This window comes from Triplophysa rosa, linkage group LG25, assembly GCF_024868665.1.
Source record: "Triplophysa rosa linkage group LG25, Trosa_1v2, whole genome shotgun sequence".
Classification (NCBI taxonomy): Eukaryota; Metazoa; Chordata; class Actinopteri; order Cypriniformes; family Nemacheilidae; genus Triplophysa; species Triplophysa rosa.
Window position 1 is genome coordinate 17593139 of NC_079914.1, and position 7347 is coordinate 17600485.

The window sequence follows — 7347 nt, forward strand, 5'->3', positions numbered from 1 at the left end:
AAAGGAGTTCATTCAAGTACTGAGGAGCTAAACCATGTAAGGCTTTATAGGTAATAAGCAAGATTTTAAAGTTAACGCGATGCTTTATAGGTAACCAGTGCAAGGTTGACAGAACCGGGCTAATATGTTCATACTTTTTTGTACGTGTAAGAACTCGAGCTGCCGCGTTTTGGACCAATTGGAGTTTTTGTAATAAGCCTGCAGGGCAACCACCTAACAGTGCATTACAGTAATCTAGTCTTGATGTCATGAATGCATGAATTAACTTCTCTGCATCTGAGATTGACAGCATATGACGTAGTTTAGATATATTCTTAAGATGGAAAAACGCAATTTTACAGGTGTTGGCGACGTGGCTCTCAAATGACAGATTACTATCGAATAGAACGCCAAGATTCTTTGCTGACGACGAGGGTTTTATGGAACATCCGTCAATAGTTAAACAGTATTCTTGGTTGTTACTTATAGCAGTTTTCGGTCCAATAAGTAACACTTCCGTTTTGTCCGAGTTCAGTAATAAAAAGTTGTTACTCATCCAGTTTTTTATATCGACTATGCATTCCATTATTCGATGGAACTGCTGTGTTTCATGAGGCTTCGAGGAAATATAAAGTTGAGTATCATCAGCATAACAGTGAAAGCTAACTCCGTGTCGCTTTATTATATCTCCTAGAGGTAGCATGTATAATGCGAAGAGCAGAGGCCCTAAGACTGAGCCCTGTGGTACACCGTACTGGACTTGCGATTTGCGTGACACCTCATTGATTTATTGCTACAAATTGAAAACGGTCGGATAAATAAGATTTAAACCATTTCAAAGCTATTCCCTTAATGCCGACATAATTTTCGAGTCTATGTAGGAGTGTGCTGTGGTCAATGGTATCGAATGCAGCACTAAGGTCTAGCAGCACCAATAACGAGATACAACCTCGGTCAGACGCCAATAGCAGATCATTTGTAACTCTGATCAAAGCAGTCTCTGTACTGTGACATGCTCTAAATCCAGACTGGAATTCTTCATTGATGTCATTCCTTTGGAGGAAGGAGCATAATTGAGTTGAAACTACTTTTTCCAGAACTTTAGATATGAAAGGTAGATTCGATATAGGCCTGTAGTTCCTTAGTTCTCTAGGGTCGAGTTGGGGTTTTTTGACAAGGGGCCTTATAACAGCCACCTTATATGCTTTAGGCACATGTCCTAATGTCAGAGATGAGTTAATAATACCAAGAAGAGGATCTATAATTTCTGGGAGCATCTCTTTCAGTAGATTTGTAGGTATAGGGTCTAGTATGCATGTTGTTGATTTAGATGATCTAATAATTTTAGACAGCTCATCTTGATCTACGGTATAAAATAATTGCATTTTCTCCTTAAGGGCGCTGTAGTTAGTTTGTTCAGCGGGTTTCACTTCTGATTGCATTGTTATAATTTTTTCTCTAATATCTTGGATTTTATATGTGAAGTAGTTCATAAATTCATCACTGCTATGCTGATATACAGGATCAGAAGTCACTGACGATTTATTTTTTGTTAATTTAGCCACCGTGTTAAATAAAAACCTAGGGTTGTGCTGGTTTTCTTCTATTAGTGATGAAAAGTAGGCGGATCTAGAAGTTTTTAGGGCTTTCCTGTATTTTCGAATACTATCCTTCCATGCTGTACGAAATACCTCTAATTTAGTTTTCTTAAAGTTGCGCTCCATTTTTCGGGCCGCTTTCTTTAGAGCCTGAGTGTGTTCATTATACCACGGTGTGGGGCTGCCATTTTTAATCTTCTTTAAACGTAGTGGAGCAACTTTGTCTAGCGTTACCGAGAAGGTGGAATTAAAATTTTCAGTGGTAATGTCAAGATCTTCAACGTTATTTCTCATGATTTGAGACAATTCGGGCAGATTATCGAGAAACGCATCTTTGGTAGTTGAAGTTATTGTTCTACCATATTTGTAACAATGAGTTTTATTTGCAGCCGTAGGCCAGTGAAGCAAACATAATACCAGATAATGATCCGAAATGTCTTCACTCTGCTGAAGGATTTTAACGTCGTCCACATTTATACCGTAAGACAGTATTAAATCTAAAGTATGATTACGAAGGTGAGTGGGTCCTGACACATGTTGACTAATGCCCATGGAGTTAAGAGTGTCTTTGAAAGCCATTCCTAAGGCATCTGTAACGTTATCTACGTGGATGTTAAAGTCACCAACGACAAGGAGTCTATCTGCGGCCAGTACTAGTTCTGATAAGAACCCACCAAATTCTTTAATAAAATCTGTGTGGTGCCCTGGAGGCCTATATACAATAGCTAGAATCAATTTAAAAAGTGTTTTATCTTTAGTATTAGGTGTTGAAACATGAAGAACCATGCAAACTAGCAAGTCTAGGCGCGCTGCGGACGTGAGGAAGACTATGGCAGAGTTAGGTGGTCAGGGGGAAGCGAAAGGCTCCTCGTGCACGCGGTGATGAAGATTAGGTGGTGAGGGGATGAGTAGGCATTTTGTGGCGCGAGGGTCCACGCCCGCAGCACTTTGCCACCCCTTGTGGTGTCCGTACGATGCCTCTCCGGAAAAACGGCCCCTAAACTCCGATAAGGGAAAAAAGTCCCAATCATAATAAGAGTGAGCGAGAATTTGGCGTACAATTCAGGTATACGAGCCCTTCGTCTGCCTAGTCGACCGATGGCAATCTATATGAATGGACAATTGTCCACGATTTACCTAGCTTCCCTTGCATATTTTATATATGATGTAACTGTTTCAATAATCCGTATAGTATAATATTGCTAAGCAATGGAACTAATTGGATTAGACTTTGAAAGTGCAATGTAAAATAAAGCTGCACATTAACAAGTGAAGCCATCTTTAATGTTACAAGGTGCGGATAAACAAGTAGTTAAATTAGAATACAAAACGTTTGTTTATCATGAGAATATATTTCCTTATTTTATCATTCTTTATCAGTTAGCCCTCGCGATCAGGGACGGGGTTCCCCTCGGTTGAGATCCTGATGTCGTTCCCATCCCATAGCTCGTCTAAAATCATGATAATTGCGGGGATCCGCCTCGTTTACAATCGTATTACATTTGATATCTTATTGTGTGCACTGTTTAGACAGATATGTTCACACAGTGCAAGCTGTTTAAACAAAGACATCCACTCCACTTATAATAAAAATTAGTAAGTAATTTAGCTCTGTTGTCCCTGGCTGCATTTTAGGCAAAAGCAGCATTTTTACTACCAGCAAATATACGTGACCTTGCATGTGAAACCTGAAGTCTCATGCAGTTTTTAAATGAGAATCAAAGTTTGATTTAATCCATTAATTCACTATGATTTCAACCTTTGATATGCCCTTAGTTAATATTGAAGACAACAAAATATATGAATAATGAAGTTATATTTTCACAATGTTCTTATTAGGGATTATTTAAATGGTAAATCACAAAAAAATGACTTTAGCTCGTTTTTCACAGACAGTATCAGATACTAAAAGTAGAGTACAAAAACTGTTAACTCATATTTTTTTGTCCCATTTCTGTTTTTCTGTTTTATACCATGTGAGTGATTTGAATTTTGAAATATAAAGTTTCCCTACATGTATTAAATAAGACAGGACATCCCTGATAGCAATAGACTTCGGGGCGGATCCGCCTTCAAGTCACCTGGTCCGCTGTACTCTCAGATTCAATTCAGCCACACGCACAGAATATGCCCCGCCTCCCGCACAACGCACTGTCAACTCGCGGACTCGCAACTGACGCTGGGCGAATTCTCTGACCGAACGCGCCTTTTTTAAACTGTCACAGTCACTTAAAGGTACAGTGCGGGATGTTTTGTATGATCTATTAACAGAAATGCAATATAACATACAAAACTGTGTCTTTAGATGTGTATACAAACCTTACGTAATGAAAAGTTATGTTTTTATTACCTTAGAATAAACCAGTTGTATCTACATAGGGAGCGGGCCTATCTACATGGAATTTGTTATGTTGCGCAGCCATGTTTTGTACAGTAAGCTCTAACGGACAAACCGCTCTACAGAGCGCGTTTCGTATATGTTGGTCTTTGTGTGTTTTTTTAGACGCAGCTTGCGTCATCACTGAGTTGAAGACGCACAAAGTAGTAAGTCGTAGTACGGAGAGGAGGAGGAGTAGTCGTCGTCTAGCTGAAGCAACTGATTGTTCTGTCTTAAAGTTTTGATAAAATGGAGGACCATTTGTATTGTGCACGAGAGCCGACAGAGCGTGAATCTCCGTCGTCAAAGAAGCACAAACGTGATGCTGCCAGACGAATTAGAGACAAACGGCGGCAGAAATCCAGGATAAACATCGGTGTATCTATTACCAGATGGAAGGCACTGTTGAAAGACAAATGTTTTCAAGGCAACGCCGAAGTTGCCCGATTTTCTGCTAGACTGGTAAGATAATTCAACATTTTCAATGTTTCTACTTTTTCAATGTTTACCAAACAACTGTTTTGTTGAAACGGTAACGTTAGCATTTTATACAAATGGCCATATAACCTCCAAATAATAATGTTTTTCCGTCCCTGCGGTACGTACTCAGGTTGTTCCTGACTTTACAAAGGGGGAGACAAACATCTACTAACTTACACCTAACTGCCTATGTCGCTGTCAGATCAAACGCTTTGAACAGCGTTGCTATTTACGATTAGCTAACTTTAGTTACTTCACTACTCCCAGCGTGTACTAGATAGCACGCAAGAAATATGTCTAATTATAGAATTGTAACAGTAACTTTCGCAATAGAATACATGTTAAATGATTAATTACGTTAATATATTGCCTTACCTGCTTGTATCACTACTATCCGCTGTCTCAGTAGACGACATCTTTTTTTACTGTTGCGGCCACCGTCGTAATTCGAAAGGGAGGGGTGGGCAAATGACTCAGAGAGTCGTTGCAAAACTATAATACAAAGCTAGTGGCCGATTTTCAAGAACTTTTCAAGAACTGCGCCTTTAATCCATCTCCTCACAAAGTGGAAACGCTGGAGCTGGCAGGTCGGTGAGGACGGAACACGGTAAGAATAGTTAAAATATGCTTTATTTGTACAGTTACGTAGCCAGTAACATTACCGTTGATTGCTTTGCTTGATGTTTTTAATTCTGAAGTGATTTTTGCAAGCCAAGTTTCAGCACATTGTCATTAGCATTGAGTAAAATTAATTTGGTAAATAACTTTTTGAGTAAAAGCTTTTTGGATGGAATGTCTTTATCTTTCTAGGAGGTGGGGTGATTCAATCGGATTTTAATCCAATCCTGAGCGCATGTTTTCTCCCCTTTCCAGTAAAATAGCAGGCGAGATAAACTGATGTTAGGCCTAACGTTAACGTTACCTGTTTTTTTTACACTGAAGTCTTTTGTTAATATTTTGACATATATTCTCCACCTCCCCATGTAATGTTGTTTCAGATAATTTTCATATCATATTAAATCATATTAAGATACTGTGCGCGTGTGTGTTCTGTTGTGTGTGTGTGTGTGTGTGTTATTTTGCAGCTTACAGCTCATTCAAGTGCCACTGGTCTTGCAGTATTTCATCTTTTCCAAACAACCGAGTAAAGTAAGATTTGATACTGTTTTAAACTTGATTTAGCCAGCTATTTTGTCAAAATACTAATAATGGTCCACACTACAGCTTTTAACATGTAATAAATGTGCAATTTCAAAAGATTCATACCAATAATTTAAAGTTAAAAGTTTTTAGGTTTATAAACTACTTCGTAGTTTAAAAACCCACTTGTATCAGTAAACTTTAGTTCTGGTAGACTAATTATTTCATGTCATATTAAGATATTAAATCATATTAAGATACTGTGCGTGTGTGTTCTCTTGCAGTTTACAGCTCATTCAAGTGCCACTGGTCTGTTTTTGGAGAATTTCATCTTTAAGGTACGTATGTAAACTTTGCCTACAGACTTAAAAAGAACACGGAGGTTCACAACTCGCATGCAGTTCTGTTTATTAACGGCTAGAGCTCCAAAAGTTACATAGTGTACCTATAAATGTCAGATTGTACACTCTTGTTTTAAAAGCAGTGGTTATGTGTATCCTTAAAAAAAACTGGTATCTCCTATGTGATTTCATGAATTTGTTTAATGAAAATTTGCTTGTGTATCACAGGTGCTGTGAGAAAGAGCCATGTCTCCCGTGCCGCCACTGATGATGACATTACAAAACACGTAATACGGTGGTTCAACTTGGCAGCAGATAGGGGAAACTCAAGGAGCCGTCCCACTGTCAGCATCCAACAGTAGCGTTTCGGTGTTTCACAGTTAACTTCTGTGTTTTGAAGTGTTCGTTTAACAGTTAAGTAGTAACAGTTGAGATAAAGTTTACTACTTTAAATAGTTTTGTTTCTATTCATCTTCAAAAAACCCAGTTTCCACACAAAAAAATAAGCAGTGCAACATTAATAAGAATAAATGTTTCTTGAGCTACATTAAAAAAGTGTTCTTTTTCATTAAATAAAAAATGTTCTTTGGACAATTTATGGTTGCATTTCATTTTCTGTAATACCTATTAATTGTATACATAAATAATTGTTACTGGCTAAAATGGCTGAATTTTGATTTACAAGTTTTGAATGATTTCATCATGTTTTATTAATAAAGGCAGGCATATTAAATATTATAGAGCAATCCAGTCTATCCAATGTCGGTCCATTAGATTTGAAATATTTCTTTAGCTAGTTTTGGCCAGAATACTAGTTTTAAATGAGGGATCTGAAAGGTATCCAGACAGAATGACCAGATCGGATCCGTGGCGGATCAGCTGCTTTATAAACGGGTCCTGATCGGATCCGTGGCGGATCAGCTGCTTTATCAACGGGTCCTGATCGGATCCGTGGCGGATCAGCTGCTTTATAAACGGGTCCTGATCGGATCCGTGGCGGATCAGCTGCTTTATCAGCGGATACAGGGCGGGTCTGCCCCAGATCTGGTCCGGATCCGCAATCCTTATTTGTTCCGGATCCGCTGCGCTGTGCAAGTGGACTCCGTTCCGGACCCGTTTTGCGCATCCGTTCTGGAGCTTGTGACACTTCCGGGGCGGATCCGTTCCGGAGTCAGTTTGCTATCTGGGTTGGCTTTGGCCTTCCCCACCACCTCAGTAATGGCCTTAGGTGTGGCATATTTCATGCACACCCTTCGCAGGTGAACCGACAGGGTGGCCTGGGTCTTCTTGCACTTTGGGCCCACAAGGTAGTGCCTGTACCTACTACAATACCTACTAATTAATTTGCACCGCCCCTTTAATTCTGCGTTTCAGCCACCTGCGCTTTTGCGACCCGGTTTTTCCTTTGCGCTTCACTTTTCTGTGCGTTTGG

The 7347-nt window shown here is 39.3% G+C and overlaps 1 long non-coding RNA gene across 2 annotated transcripts; it reads left to right on the plus strand.

The window, feature by feature from the left end:
- Positions 1–4999: 4999 nt before the first annotated feature.
- On the plus strand, positions 5000–7054 carry LOC130549079 (uncharacterized). 2 transcript variants are annotated; one of them, XR_008962125.1, is made up of 4 exons: positions 5000–5041; positions 5520–5583; positions 5859–5912; positions 6144–7054. It is a non-coding gene; the product is annotated as an uncharacterized LOC130549079 (long non-coding RNA). The 2 variants fall into 2 exon arrangements; XR_008962126.1 differs by lacking the exon at positions 5000–5041 and having other exon boundaries at positions 5491–5583.
- Positions 7055–7347: the final 293 nt, after the last annotated feature.